At 37.1% G+C, this 15,712-nt stretch overlaps 1 protein-coding gene and 1 long non-coding RNA gene across 6 annotated transcripts in view; one reads left to right on the forward strand and one right to left on the reverse strand.

The window, feature by feature from the left end:
- Positions 1–15,712, forward strand: part of PDE10A (phosphodiesterase 10A) — a 190,777-nt gene that overhangs the window by 10,540 nt on the left and 164,525 nt on the right. The window lies entirely within an intron of this gene.
- Positions 1–15,712, reverse strand: part of LOC308193613 — a 50,478-nt gene that overhangs the window by 2,178 nt on the left and 32,588 nt on the right. The window contains exon 1 of the long non-coding RNA XR_013949813.1: positions 1–15,712. This exon is cut by the window's right edge and continues 32,588 nt beyond it. This is a non-coding gene — a long non-coding RNA (uncharacterized lncRNA).

Here is a 15,712-nt window from a genome sequence, read left to right on the forward strand (position 1 = left end):
CTGGCTTCCTACTGGCAGAGCTCGAAGAGTGCCACCTACTGATTGACAGCTCCTTCCAGTACTTCGTCTTTTCCCATCTGCAGCCTCTCACAGCTCAGCCTTGCTTTTCTTGTGGGATGTGGCAAGTTGATGTGGTTAAATGTGTCAATTGAGTTAAATCAAGCCTCGGCCTTGACCTCCTCCATTAAATGACGTGCTTTTTTTTTTTTTTTTTTTCCTCCTAATTTGCTTCAAGGTGAGAAAACAGGACTTTCAGCTGGGAGGTGGACTTTTTTTTTTTTTCTTCCCCTTCTTCTTCTTCTGGTCCCTTTTTAAAAGCTTGTTAAAAAGAAGCATATTTGTGTTGTTTCATCACCATTTCGTGTCAAACTGTTATAATTAGTGTGGGAGGAACTATTAGCTTGGCTGATGTTAATAAAAGACTTTGGCTTCTGTTGTGCCAGACAATGTACTGATGTGTTGCACACATGAATTGGTTCAAAAAGCAGGTAACAGGTTCAAAGTCATGATTTTGTTAACACGTTGACATTCCAAAGTGCTCACGATGTGTTTGTTTTTGCAGAGGAGATGGATATTCTGATTAACAAGTTCCAAATTTTCATGGTAAATTGATGAATCGATCTTTACTGCACACTGAGAATTCTTTCTTCCAACTTAGAAGTATGCTAATTATGTTCTTAGGGGAAAAAAGCTTGGCAAGAGTATGAATTACTTCAGAAAAGTGTATTATCGACATATTTACAAGGAACTCCTTTAGTCTGGAGTTAAGTAATTTTTATATATCATTTTTCCAGTGATTTATCACCATAGAAAGCTTTCTAAATTCCCAAATCCTGAGTGTAATAGGTGGCAGAAAGGAGATTTTTTTTTTTACTTTGTTTCCAAATTTCATATTCTCTCAGAAAAGACATTGATAGCAAGTTTTAATCTGTGCGAGTGAGACTGTTGACAATAAAATGTCTAAATCTTACGGCTTGATAGGACTGGAATTGGGGTTGCTGTATCACTTGGAGGCTTTTCAAAGTAGTTCTGTCTCAAGAATCAAAAAAAGAGAAGGCTTTTTGATAGTACTTGCTGCCTTGAGAGAATTTATACTCGCTTTGGTGGTTTATAATTAAAGTAATAATAAAAACCATTAACATAAAGGCAGCGGTAGTAATCTGACCTTATTGGATGTTGGGACCTGAAGAAGGGACTGTCAGGATCTATGAGACCAGTTAATCCACCTTCCATATGGAAAATATGAAGATTTAATGCTTTCATTAGCACTTATTGATCTGATTCCTTGTTTCTGTATTATCAACAAACTCCTCTGCAGTTGAGCTGTACATCTCTTAACAACGTTTATTCAGCTGTTAATAATTCCAGCATTCTTCCTTCCTCTTACGCTTCCACTTGCATTGAAAAAAGTCCCCTGAAGTCAAGCCAGAAATGGTTCCTAAAGGAAAGATTTTTTTTTTCATCCTAAGTTCTAATAGCTTTATACAGAAAGCTTGCATCTGTAATTATCTTGATTCATCTTGAACTACACTCTCAAAATAACATTAATTTTTAGCTGCTGACATACATTGCTATGTCCACCTTAATAATACAGTTTACTTTGCTTCACCCTGTGGGGAAACTTTATAATTGCTAGGAGAGATGCCACTTTCTTTGCCCTAGGTGTCTTAGTAGCCTTTCTGCAACACCGGGGTGTTCTGCTGGTTCAGACAATAAGATGCTGAGCTGGAACTATGGTGGATAAGTATGTATCCGTTTGTTCTTTTTTAGTTTTCTTCACTGCCTGTTTTTTATTTCCCCATTATATTTCTTCTCTAATGTCTTACTTATTTCCAGACCAGGTAAAGCTGCTACCCTTTGTTCTAATTGTTTTCAACTATTCCTAAAAATATTTATGTGCAGCAGTATTCCACTAGTGCTTTTTTTTTTTTCTAATACATTGCAGCTAAGTTTATAAGAAATCATTTTTATGCTTGTGTGTGTGTGTGTTTATATTTTGGTTTTCTTTCATGCATATAAAGATATATTGGAAACTTGTCCAGAGTGAATTCTTTCTGGGAGCATAGCTCTGTTGGCTGTGCTTTCTTTGCATCGTTTGCTTTTTCTTTCATTTGTATCTGTTTTTTTCGGCTTAATATTATTTCCTCCTTGTCTACCCATCAGCTTATTTTAGCTGATGTTTCCTTCTTGATTGCTGAATTGTGTTGCTCTTGTTCCTTCCTGCAGCCTGCCTATGTCTTACCCTGTCGTTTTTACAATGTTCTTATTTTCCCCAGTCTCGTTTATTTGAAGGCAGACCGCCGCTCTTACTCTAGTTGTGGTGTAGTTCACTTTGGCTGTGTTGCCTTTTTTTTTTTTTTTGTAACACTAGATTTTGCACAGCAGTTTTAAAACTGTATGTGTTCTGTATTTGCAGTGACTCATGGTATTTCCTAATCTGCCACTTTCTGCCCAGCCCTAAGTGTGATGTCAGTAGAGTTTTTTTTCTATTTTTTTAAGTGAACGTAGGACTGATGAAAGTTACTGTTTGATGTAACAGGAAACTGAACTAATCTGTTCTCGAAACAGGCACTGCCTTAGCCAGTACACTCAGGTTTCATCCTGCCAGCCTCTTGTGTCTCATGCTTGTGAGCAAATTGCTTTTTTTTCTGGATGTGCCTCACTGTTCTGTTTCTTCAGGCATCAGTTTTCTCTGGTAAAGACTCCTGAGAGAACTGCCCTTTGGACAATGCCTTTTCATGAGTCTCATCTTAGCTGTAGCTTTGTGGCCTTCAGTTCATAATTATGAATACAAGAGGGTCTTAGGACCAGAGGTGTCCTCTTAAGAAGTGCCTTTAAGAGGAGAGAGAGTATGGGTGACCTGCAGTCTCGACTGTTTAGAGAACAACTCATTCCCCTTACAACTCTTGGCATAGCTCTTGTTGTGGTAGGGAACAGGATAGTCTGGCATGTTGTAGGGACGTTCGTAGGCTGGTTGTGAGTAGGAATGTGCTCGTAGATTGCTCTTTTCTTTCAAACCTTTTTTGGACTTTTGTTGGAGCTATATGCAGTGCTTATACTTTCAAGCAGAGAGAGGCCATGGGCTCAAGCTCTATCCCTGTCCGTCTACTTAATTTTAAGTGTGCTCCCTGGTCCAGTCCTGACCTGTGCCTAACTGTCTTCCTGAGAGCTGGGAGAAAGCAAAGGGCGACAGTTCCCAAGGGGCAGTGGGGAAAGTGCTTGTCTCTTCTGACATCCTGTATGGAGAAGTGTTTATCTACGTGGACGCAAGCTGTATCATTCCCGTTTACTTCGTGGCTGAACAACGGGCTCTGGTACATTTTATTTACTTGTATAGAGATATAGCCATATGGACAGCAGAGTACAGCTTTATACAGCTTGTGGCAGCAGGGCAGACCTTGTTTCTATGGACCTTTTTCTTGGGACTCAACCACAGGTTCTACAGAGTCGTGAATGAAAGATGCATCCAGTGAATTGGGGGTCATTGCTGGAGGACATGGCTTGCTGCCTAACTGCAAGTATTTAGCTTGTCAGTGTTTTTCTTCAACTTGCTGCTTTGGAGGACATCTTAAATGTTGTGGTGGAAATTTCTAAATGAGTGCTCATAGGGTAAGGAGGAGACAAAGTCTTCTGACAAAATCAGTTAACAAGGATGGCTGAAGTGTGTGCATTGTTAGCACATATCTCATATTGAAGAAAAATGGTGGAGGCTTATCCATCTATGGCAGCATCATCTAAGGGGTAGAAATCAAAAAAAGAAAATTGGAATGGTAAGTTTAAGATTTTCATTGCTTGAAGGAATGTGATTACAACAGAAGGAAATGTTCATCCTTATAGGGAAAGCTACTTCTAAACTCTGAGAGGTTTCTTTTGGGGTAGATGAAAAACTTGCTATGTAAATATCTCTCAGCAAATTGTCTGATTTTGAAGAAATCTTTTCAGTGGTGTACAAGATTTCATTAAAATGTAAGATTTAGGGTTTTTTTAACGTATGAGTTATCTTTTTAATGTCAAAAATGTTTTCTTTCTGCTTAACTATTTTTTTAATTGCTTTTCCCCCTCCATTCAGTAACAACATCAACTTGAATATTACGTATTTAATGAATGTATTTACAGATAACCTTTTAATGTATTCCTTCACGTTTTGTGGTCTACTGTTATCTTCACTGATCAACTAAGTGCCGATCAACAATCTCAGGCCATGTCTTTTACCGTTGTTTTCCTACGTCACTCTGAAACTTTTAGTGTTCTACCCTGTGTTTTATTGTAAGCGTGATTTGTATCTTATTTACCTTGTTCATGTATGGTCTCCCCTTTCTCAACATTTTATTAAAGCAGAAATCTGTCTACATTCAGTGCATGTCCTTTCTCTGGGTCTCTTAACATGAATAGTCTCGGATGGCTCGAGCCATGACTATGTTGTGAGTACAGCCAGCATCAATGTGGCTGGCTACTTTTGCTGATGGTGATCTTGTCTGTGACAAGCCTTGATTCTTGTTGACAAGATGATGTTGCGGTTATTACTTTCTGATTTGGCTGCAAGAGTAACTGTTTGTTTGTTTTCATTCAGCTATGTGTGCTTTTAAAAATGTATTGAATCACTTTTGTAGCACTGTTCAGCATCTTGTTTAATAACCTTATGTCTGAATGAAAGCATTTAGCCATTCTGTGGTGCCAAGAAACATGTCTTCCCTAGCACTTGTAAAAGGAGGTTTTTGTTTTTCTTGTTTGACAACAGTTCTTCTGGTGCTTATGGAGCTGAAAAGAGGAATGGTAAGGAAGCTGAAATCTGCTATATATACCATAATTGAAAAGAGAACTTAAGAACAGCTACCCAATTATACTGGGAAAATATTAAGAAGAAATTCTTTTGTTAAAACACTAAGTGGTAGTGGCTTAAGCTTTGTTTAAATATAAAGAAGTCCTGTGCTGAGCTGCATGTTACTGAAGAATGCAGAAGGGATTTGACATAAGTACAAGAATATTCGCTAGTTTAAGGTACACCAGTAATTGGAGATAATCTGAAATAATGGCAACATTGCTTTAGTGATCCAAGCAGAAAGTTGCCGTGGCTTCCAAGGACTTCATTTGCTGTTGTGAGTGTTTATCCTTTTCCACAACCAGGTTCCAGGCACTGGGAAACTAGGACCTTTGAATGAAAATTATAATGATGTGTTGTTCAGCTCAGGGCCGTCAGTGAAATGAATTTAAATGTGCTTGTATTAAAACCACAAAGTGATGTAATGACCAGTTTTGATTAGAACTATTGCTGCCACTTCTCTAAGATAAATTCCCATCGATAGAAGAATCGCTGTTTTGCATTGTATTTGGGAGAAACATCAAGAAAAATGAAGTCAACAGGTCTACCTTACCAGGGGCCGATGGGGAGGAGAAAAAAATGTAGGACTAAACAGAGAAGAGACGATACCCTTCGAATACTTTTAAGCTGTATTTGTAATTCATAGTTTTCTGGGCATTTACCATTTTCTGTCTCTTGTCTGTATTAAGCATTAGAATTTGCAGCTATTTTACTTCACCTTTTAATATTGATTTAGCTACAGAAGCAACATAACTTCTTCCTTCTTTTTAGTTACTGGACTAGTCACAGGTAATTGAGCTGCAGCCAGTACTCTTGCTTAAGAAGTGAGGTGTTACGCCATACTGAGGGAGAACTTCTGTTCTGTCAAGATGCTTTTCATAGATGTTTTCATCAAACTCAAACCTGCATCTTTGCTTCAGTTGAGAAATATTTGTGAAGTTACTTCAGAGCTATTAACCTTTAAAATGATTGTTAGCCCTTTGGGAGGAGTGTCAGTAAAAGGTGAAAATAAGGAGAAATAGATGAGCATGTTTAAAATTGTATAGTAATTATGAGGTAATATATCTTCAGTCTATATGATGGTTACCGATCCCTTTCTATGGTGTTATTCAGAATGTGCACTCTCATTTACATGTGAAAGCATGAGTATCAGAGGCTTCCTATCTTTTAATGCTGCATTATATATGTTCCTTTACTGGTATTCGTCTTTTTATGTTGTTTGGCTGTGAAATTCTGTGTATCAAGGTTTAGTCCTTCAGAATTATCACCTCAAATATCAGCTGATGCACAGTTCAATGAGCCTTTTGAATTCAGTTTTGGAAATTTTTACATTTATTTTTTTATCAGGCTATTACTATCCCACTCTTGTTTGGTAATAACGCTGTACTAAAAACAAAACAAAACAATTAGCTATGTCATAATGAATTATTTTTGTAAAACACTGTAATACAGATACTGTAATCTTAGTGCTGTAATGCTTTCTTTTTTGGAGCAATACATAATTTGGGTACCACCCAAGCACTGCCGTCCTATTTTATGTCTTCATATCTTCAGCTACTTTGCAGGGTTTTTCTGCTGAAACATTGGGAATCTGCTCATCTATGCACCTGTGACAGAACAGTTTAAATTCAATAAGGCAGAGGCCATTAACCTCTGAAAGCCAAGCAGGTCAGTGGTTACTAGTTCTTCTGACATCTAGATGTTCCTGGAGCTTTTTCTTCTCTCTTCATTTCTTCCACCCATTTTTTTTTCTGCCTAGTCGTTGTGCTCTGTGGAATCCCTGCTGTCAAATAAGGTGGACAGAGCTCCTGTTGTCTTTCGGTGGCCACTCATTCATGAGTCACTGGTCTTTGTAGCTGCTGATTTTCATGAACTCAACTGATACAAGTACTATTGAGTCAAATTTGACTGGAAGTGATCATAAGGTCAAAATGTATTAGTAGGTACAGATTTTGTAGTGGAAAAGCCAGTAAGATAATTACATATCTTTCTTTTGACTTTCCAAAGCCTTTGTGGGGGGTGGGGGTGTTGCATCTTTATTAGTTCTCTTGGTAGCACTGAGGTTATATTAACGATGGCTCTAATTTCTTTGGATTCCCAAAACTTTGTTCCACTGTGGCAAAGATACATTGCTTCTGGGGGAGAGGTCAACGCTGTTTTCAGTAGCTTCTTCCTTCTCTAGTATAAATTACCAAAGGACTCTGCAATCAAGTCATTGTGATGGGAAGTGCATCTCAACTGATGTAATGCATTTGTGTTTCCTGGAAACAGAATAAAATTGCAGCTCCGCTTGGTTTAATGCAAGATTTGTCATTGATTTCAGTTGCCATGATATTTACTTCTGTCATTTGATCTTTTCATTGTAACTGGTTGGTCATGCTTTGTGAATCTGATTTCCTGACATCAGTCCCTCACAGCAGTGTTGAAAGTTTTAATTCATGAAGAGTATTTTACAAAAATAGAGAGATTTTATTTTGAAATATGTCAAAGACAAATCTGATTTTTAACAAAACTTCTACTCTCTTTCTCTGTAGACAGTGCTAAGAAGGGGAGTCAACTTAATTGATACAGCAAAGGGGACTAAATGCATAAAACTGTATGAATTTGATAGATGGGTCTTCAGGTGAATTAAATATTTATCTGATATGTATTACTACTAGCAGTGGTAAATTTTCTGATGAAGATATGTTGTTTTCTCTCAGTCTGTCTTGGAAACTGACATGCTTTAACTTGAAACAGCATCACCTTGATCCTGTATGCTGCTACAGTGCTTTACACAAGCCTGTTATATATGAGCTATTTTGTCTAAAACTCATTTAATCTGAAGCAGGAACACATTGCATTTCATCACTTGTAGAACTGTTGCACATTCCTCAAAGAATCAAAACAGTAATGTCCAGTGACTTTTGAATTTTATTTTAAGACTCCAGAAAATGATGACTTTTAAAATAATTTGATGATTATTTGAAGTAGCTTTCTCTCTGACTTCAGAAAGTCATGTTAATAGATGGTATAACATAAGCTCCTTGTTATTGAAATAGCTAGTCTGACTGACTGGGGTGTCCAAATGTTTTCTCTGGTTGCAGTCCTCAGAACACAATGGACAGAAACTTACCTTAGAAATAACTCATGGAGTGAGCAATAATAGGTAAAGGATTTGTGACCCGAAAATCTTTGGGAACACTACAAAGGAACTTCTTTTTTCTTTTTTCTTTTTATATTTTTCTTTTACTGATTCAGGTTTATCTTTAATTTGGATGGGTATCATTGCCGTGGAGTACAGGACAGGCTGGCACTCAGTTACTTTTTCTGATTTTTGTTGTATTAAAGACAATGGTAGGATGGGGGAGTAGGAACGCATGCAGCCAATAAGAAATATATATATATAAAACAAAAAAGCCTGTACTTTGTAGAGACACTTCCATTACAGAGATGTTTTTAGAATTCAGACAGACCTGTGGGATGATGTTGTTTAGAACTTACCTTTTTTAAGCACTTCATTTTATCAGATACTTACAGATGCAGATAGGGGAGCAGAAATGACTAGTTGCAAAGGTTATGTTCCCCACTTTTTCCATCATAATGGCTTTCTGATGGAACTTGATTATTAAAAAAAATGGTAATTATTTGTGTTATTGGTAATTCCTCATGCTGCCTGTATAGCCTGTGAAGGAAGTTTGCAAGCTACTGAATGAACCTTTTGTCAGCCTTGACAGGAAGGGAATGGTAACTAGACAGACAGTTGTTTTTACTATATGCCATAGGGCAAAACACTAAATGGTCAAGTTTTTATGTGTTTAACAGCATAAATCTTGCTGGAGAACACTTCTAAAAACAGTAGGATAAAATTAGTATTATTATTATTTAAAATAAAACAAAGTATGTTTTGGTAACAGCTTGAAGATATTTATTCTGTTTATGGTCATTTCATGCTTATTAATTTTTCCATGCCAAAAATGTATTTGCAACTCAAATTCCTTCAAAACTCCCTAAAAGAGTGGCGTTCACAGATAAGAATGGAGCGTGCACATGCACACAAATATATACACACACAAATTTCAAATAGATTTTTTTCTTTAAACTGCAGTGATATCCCTCTAGCTGCATTAATTAATTAAATGAAGATGGGCTTAGTTTTGGATTTCAGGAAAATAAACTTCAAAGGATGCTATCAGGTGGTCTAAACTAATGAATAAGTCATGTTCAACTGGTGAAAGCTTTGTTCTTAATCACAGCCTGTTTTTGGATGTTGGTGCACTCTGTTTCTACTTCATAGAAATCTCATCTAAAACAACTGTCATCCGGTTAGTCACTTTTGTGTCATTTAAAACACATTAAACCATTAAGTTTTTCACATGGCCTTTCTGTAGAATTATAAGTTGTTACAAGTGTAAGGGCATGAACAGCTTTTTGTGTTTATAAAGTAAATGGACATCAAGGGAAAGGAGGACGTTACAAGTGGTCATGGGTTCTTCTAATGAAACTTTTATACAGCTCTGCTGCTCATCTTTCCTTATGTGCGTGTCTGATAGAAAATGGAGAACAACTCTTCTTCACTGCCTCCCCCCCTGATAAAAAATAGCCATATTTTCCTTGCTGGCCAGCAGACTGGGGTGCAGGGGGTGGCAATGTAAGTTTCTGGCCCCTCTCTGCAAGAAAGACATCGAAGCCCTGGAGCGTGTACAGAGAAGGGCTACAAAGCTGGTGAAAGGCCTGGAACACAAGTCCTGTGAGGAGTGGCTGAGGGAACTGGGGTTGTTTAGTCTGGAGAAGAGGAGGCTCAGGGGAGACCATATTGCTCTCTACAGCTACCTGAAAGGAAGGTGTGGGGAGCTGGGGGTAGGCTTCTTCAGCTGGGGGTCAGCAATAGGACTAGAGGGAATGGCCTCAAGTTGTGCCAGGGGAGTTTTAGGTTGGAAATGAGGAGACATTTCTTCTCAGAAAGAGCAGTCAGGCATTGGAACAGGTTGCCCAGGGAGATGGTGGAGTCACCGTCCCTGGGGATGTTCAAGGAAAGGTTGGACTTAGTGCTTAGGAACATGGTCTAGTGGGTGATAATGGTGGTAGGATGATGGTTGGACCAGATGATCTTGGAGGTCTTTTCCAACCTTAATGATTCTATGATACATATATATATATATATATGTATATAATTATTTATAACAAAGATTGTGATGTTTTTATGGCAATTGCTAAAAAAACCCAACACATTAAGTAGCTGTTATAAACAGGGGCAGCAAACATAAAATACATTAGAGGTGCTCTTCTGAATCATAACTTGTATTGTGGGCTTACAACAGGCTTTTTATTCCCCCAGTGTTTGTGGCAAGTATTAAAAATGAATTAAGAACAGTGCTGATACTATAGCATTTGGAATATTATAGCATAGAGATGGGTTTTCAATCAAGTGCTACAGATAGCCAACTCCCTGCTTGCCTTTGAACCAACTTGCAATGTTCAGGACTGGTTCATATATGCATATGTTTTAAGTAGCCATCTTATTTATTGTCTTGACTAATTCTGGCAACATAAATAGCTGCTTGACTCTACTGCGAAGTGTACTTTGAAATATTAACATGTGCCGGATGTCTTAATAGGAGGAAAACGGAAGAGAGCAAGAAAGCATGTAAAAGAAACAAGATAGAATTTCATAGTTTCCTTGCCAATCAGAAAATAAACAAAGCTGAAAAGACAATTGGGACATCAAAAAATGGAAGGGGCAATAAGGAATTTTCTGGCAAAAGAGGGAGATTAAAAACAAAACAGAAAAAACAACAAAACAAAAATAGAGCATGACACATCAGTTCATATTTTTCCATTGAAGAGATACAGTCCCACCTACTCGAGTTACTGAAAGAAATTCTGCCAGTAGCTGAAATATCAACCTTTGTTCACATTTCTTGTGATGCTGTTTTTTAAGTACGTTAAGAGGACAGTGGGACTGTGGTGGTGTGGATTTTTTTTTTCTTTGTGTGTGTGTGTGTAAATAAGGCACGTTCTTTATTGCAAATAGCAGCTAGTTTTCTGGTACATGCTTTTTATGGTGCACTTAGGTTTTAATGCTTCCTTAATCATTTCCTTTGTTGCAGCTTAAAAAGGCATAGGTTTGCCTGCCACTAAGTTTCTAGGCAGCTGAGCTGACGCAGTGGAAGGGGTTTCTTTGCAGGATTTTCAGTGCAAAAGGAAGATGGTAATTCTTGGTCTACTTAGGAAGATTTTACGTATTTGGAACTTAAATCTGTTTTTGAGAGCTTTTAAGATATAGATTCCACATATAGATGTGTTCTTACTGAAGAAAGTGAGCTCAACTGCTGGTTGAGTGTGAAAGGGCAAAAGAACTTTATAGACAGCCAAGTATCAGAGGGCACAATGTTTCATACCGATAGCATTCTTCACACTTTATTTTTATACAGTATTGCACTTAAATATTAGCAATGGTATAGGTATGTCTGAGGCTTTACTGAATAACAGAGAAGGTATTTGATTTCTTCCTGTTTCCCCTCTTTGTATTGCTGAATTTATTGTTTTGTGATTCTTGTTTTAACTTTTCCCCTCTGCCAAACAGTAGTGGATGCAGTTGTCTGCTATGTACCTTCAACTGTCATCATTAGCACTGTTGCCTCAGGTGGCGTCATGAGGGCTTTAATCTTCTATAAAACTGGTTGTGGTGTTTGCTGCTAAAACTGTAAAGGAAAAGCATCCATTCACCTTTGTGTGAAACTGGATGTCTGACAAACTTGTGAATGTTTCCTCTGGGCTCTGAGTAGAGTAAGTAAAGCAGAGTACCTCAGGCAGTCTAATTTCCTGGCTTGATAATAGACTGGGAAAAGAGCCATTTGTTGTTTTCAGGGTTGTCCATATATGGACAAATCTTTTGCCGGGCTGAGTAAAACCAGTCATCTTTCAGAAAAGAATAGAATGTTACAGGATTTTGGAAAGTGAAGGTTTTATAAGCAGAGGTCTAGATTTAAATAATGGATGGTTGTTTGCTTCAACACATTTCAAAACAGCACAGGCTCAGGGTTGTATCCTGGAAGTGTGTTGGAGAAGAATTGCAACTATAGATGTTAAGCATGTAAATGTGTTTATTCTTACACTAGTTATTTGGCAGTCCTTGTGAAGGACCAATGCTGATTCTAGACTAGACCTGGAGCCTTTCACTGCCTTTTTATTTAGTTTTGGATTAACGACCAGGAAGACATTTAAGGTAAAGTTAAATACAAGAAAGATTATTTCTCTCTTTGACCATCTGTGGCTCAGTTGTACACTTATTTATCATTTTATGAAGACCTTTAATAGTATTCCTTGATGATTTGGGGGATTAAGCTAAGCATTATCACATAGGAGATCCAAGAACAACTAGACAAATTTTGAGTTGACTGCAGAAAACTGTTAGATTGCTTTGAAAGTTTACTTAGAGTTGTTGTACTGATGGTCCTGAAGGTAATGATGTTTTGGGGCAAATTAAAGCCTGGAGCTGTTTTGTTTTTTTCTCTTCCTACCTGTTGTCTTTGGGCAGAGAAGGTAGATAAGAGAAAGTAGGTAAGATATATGCATTTATAATTGCATATATATTTATATAAAGGGCGGTGGGAACAAGCAGTTGATTGCTTTAGGCATCACTGAAAATTCCAGCTGAATTTCTTACACAGAAATAAAGCAGATTGCTTAGATTTGACAGATGTTTGAAACTGAATGGTGACTCTCTTTGATGACAGCAGTCTTCCCAAAAGAGATGAAATAAGCTCAAATGTATTTTTGTTGTTTTAGAGGTTGGGTCAAAAAAGGTTATCAAAATACCTTTGGCTGCCGAAAGTATTGAAGTTTCAAGAGAGGGAGGGGGAAGTGGATATTGAGGAAGAGAGCACTTGTCCTGTTTTTGAGACCAGAGTGTTATGGTATGGTGCCCAGACTGACTGTGTTATCAGACTAAACTTCAAATAATGCAGTTTTTTCAGTCTGTCTATAAATGTTTGGGATTCTGCAAGCTTAACTGTCCTTGACCAAGAGAAAATTGATGTGGGTTGAACTCATCGTCTCTGGTCTAAATTTTAATTTTTTTTTTTCCATGCAGTGGGGGAAGTGGTTTTATTCTGCAAGGTTTTTACATACAGATTCTGATTTTTTGATTTGTGTTTTTTTTTTTTTTTTTTTTTTAATTGTGAAAGAGCTCTCTCTTTTCTGGTTTGCCTATTAAATTTAGCAGTGAGTGTCTCAGTTTCTTTTTCGTCTTAGAGTGCGTTCATCTTGCAGAGCTGATTTAGGATCTCTTTACAGATCTTCGAATGTAAGAACTATTATTGCCTTTTCTTCTGTTGCATTTTAAATTGAGCATGTTTAAGCCTTTTCCTATTTTTACTGTTACACCTTTTGTGGAAAACAGAAGACAATACAGCAAAGTGGTATCTTATTACTACCACCTGCTTTCAGAAATACCTAATCACCTTTTGAAAAGAAAATCCCTGTCTGCTCATAGGTCTGTAGCAAACATTGGATCACTTTTTCTTTAGGGGGAAAGTTGATGTTATGCTTTGTTCAGCTATCAAAAAGCAACTGGGCCCAATAAAATCAAATATTTTTTCCCCCTTTTACACAAGTGTTTATCGGAGGGGAAACTTACTGTAATAGCTTAATTTGTCAAAGAGAATGAATATGAAGACATACATAAATAATAAGGTGTGTATTTATTTTTGTCACTCTTTTAAAATTTTTACATTACATCTTTATGCTTTTTTCCCATACATTGCACCAACAGGTTATATAAAGTAGCTCAATTAAACGATGTATTAACTATTGCTGAGCAACAGGTTGACTGTATTCCACCTCCAGCCCAATCTCTTTTCTAAACTGAAAATTATGTGACATGTTTGTGGGAAGCATTTGTTAAAAAATAGCCAGAGTATGTTAGGGTTTTTCAATGGAAAAAAAAGTAGACATAAGAATTATCTGCATCTGTTCTCTATATATTGTCTCACTTATGTTTCTACATTGCGTGTAGTACTTTCTAGGATCTGTTTTTGTTCTGTCCCCAGCAACTTAACTCTCTTGTGTCAATTTCTCTCTCTCCTTACATCTCTCTTTGAATGTCCTCCTTCTAGCGATCTCCTTACTCAAAGGTAATGACATTCATTCACTCAGCAGTCCTATAGGAATCCTTGATGGTGGTGGTAACGGAAGGGGGGACCTGATGTGTGTATCTGCAGTGACTGATACTTTGCTTGCATGTAAGTGTCTGAAAAATGACATGAAGATCAGAGTCTGCCAAACACCTTTGGCAAAGTGTGGTGGAAATAATGGAGAGTTTTACTTTAAGAATATTTCATCAACTATTGAAAGAAATCAGATGGATGCAGATGAAGAATCACTTTACCATGGGCCTATTCAATCTGTTAATGATAAATGTGTATGTAAAATATAGCTAAGATTTATATATTACACTGTTTTGAGATGCTATCTTGGGTCTTGGTTATTTATTAATGTTATAAATTTGATCCTGCTGAACTGAGCCTACTTGCAAAGACGACCAGAATTTTTATTTCATGAGAAAAGGATTATGGGTTGTCGGATATAGTTATGGAAAGATAGGATAAATGTGGTTATGAAATGCTATGATTCTGAAATAGGATCTAAAAAATAAATCCAATATACTTTCAAAACACAAATGACAAGAGAGGAATATTACATTCTTTCCCATGCTTAAATAATAGTGGGTCATTCAGTGTTCTTGTTGGCTTGTAACTGATTTTGTAGACTGAACTACTAATCCTGTTTTGTGCAGGTTTTTTTTATTTATACCAGTATTGAATCTGTTAGAAGTCTTAATTTAAACCATATAATGAGAGTTTTCCTGACAAAAAATTATGATTTTTTGAAAATCTTCTTCCCTATATTTAGTCAACTGCATTTTTTCCCTAGCTTTATAATGGTTAACAGACACACCTTTGCCTTCTTCACTGTCTAACCTAGTTAGAAATAACATAACCTTAGTCAGAAAAGACTGAAGAGTACATATGTTCGTGATCTATGTGATCTAGATCATGAGCTGCTACTTCTCACATATAGAGTACTTCCAGTGAACATGTTCTCCATTTCCAGTGATGTGACACAATTTATAATTGAACCTTTCTGTTCATCTTCAAACTGTCCTTTGTTAGTATAAATATGCTTTGCTTTGTGTTCACTGCTTGTTACTTTATTGTTGTTTCTTGCTAGATAAGCTAAATGAGAATCATCCAAAGCTTGCCTGGTTCTTAAAGCAGCCATTGGAAGAAAGAGCATGGTGTTCAATGTGTTGTGTAACAATCATTATCAGAACTTACTGTTTCCATGTTTCTAAGCAGAAAAGCAAAAGGCCAATTCAGAGCTTTAAACCTGGCTTCCCACTTAGCAGTGCAGTGTCACCAGCAGGCCATAGGAACCATCCATATTTGCAAAAATAAATAAAACTGAACATCGCATCCTCTGCTGGGGGCTATGCCGGTACAATTTTAATTAGATTTGAGTTTGTGTTAAGATCAGTCTGATTTGAAATCTCATGCCATTGATCATTATAACATTATAATTATAACTGGAATTTATATTTACTATCAAGAATGGGCATGTATAGCAAAAAAAAAAAAAAAAGGGCAAACAAAAAAACCCACAACACACACAACAACAACAAAAACCACCACAGAACCAATATTATAATAAGCAAGAGCTATACCTTACTCTCACTGTAACTTCATGGTGAGGCTTTCACTGACTGCTGGGAGCTGGGATGAATCCCTTGATGGCTACATCCAGGTCTGATACAGACTGCCTCTCTATGGCATGGTAAGAAGTTTGTGGGGTGGTGTTAGCTACTATCTTGCTGGGGTTTAATAATTTGTGTTTCAGAGAGAAGCCTTTTTT

Source organism: Anser brachyrhynchus, assembly GCF_964034855.1.
Source record: "Anser brachyrhynchus genome assembly, chromosome: 3".
Taxonomy (NCBI): Eukaryota; Metazoa; Chordata; class Aves; order Anseriformes; family Anatidae; genus Anser; species Anser brachyrhynchus.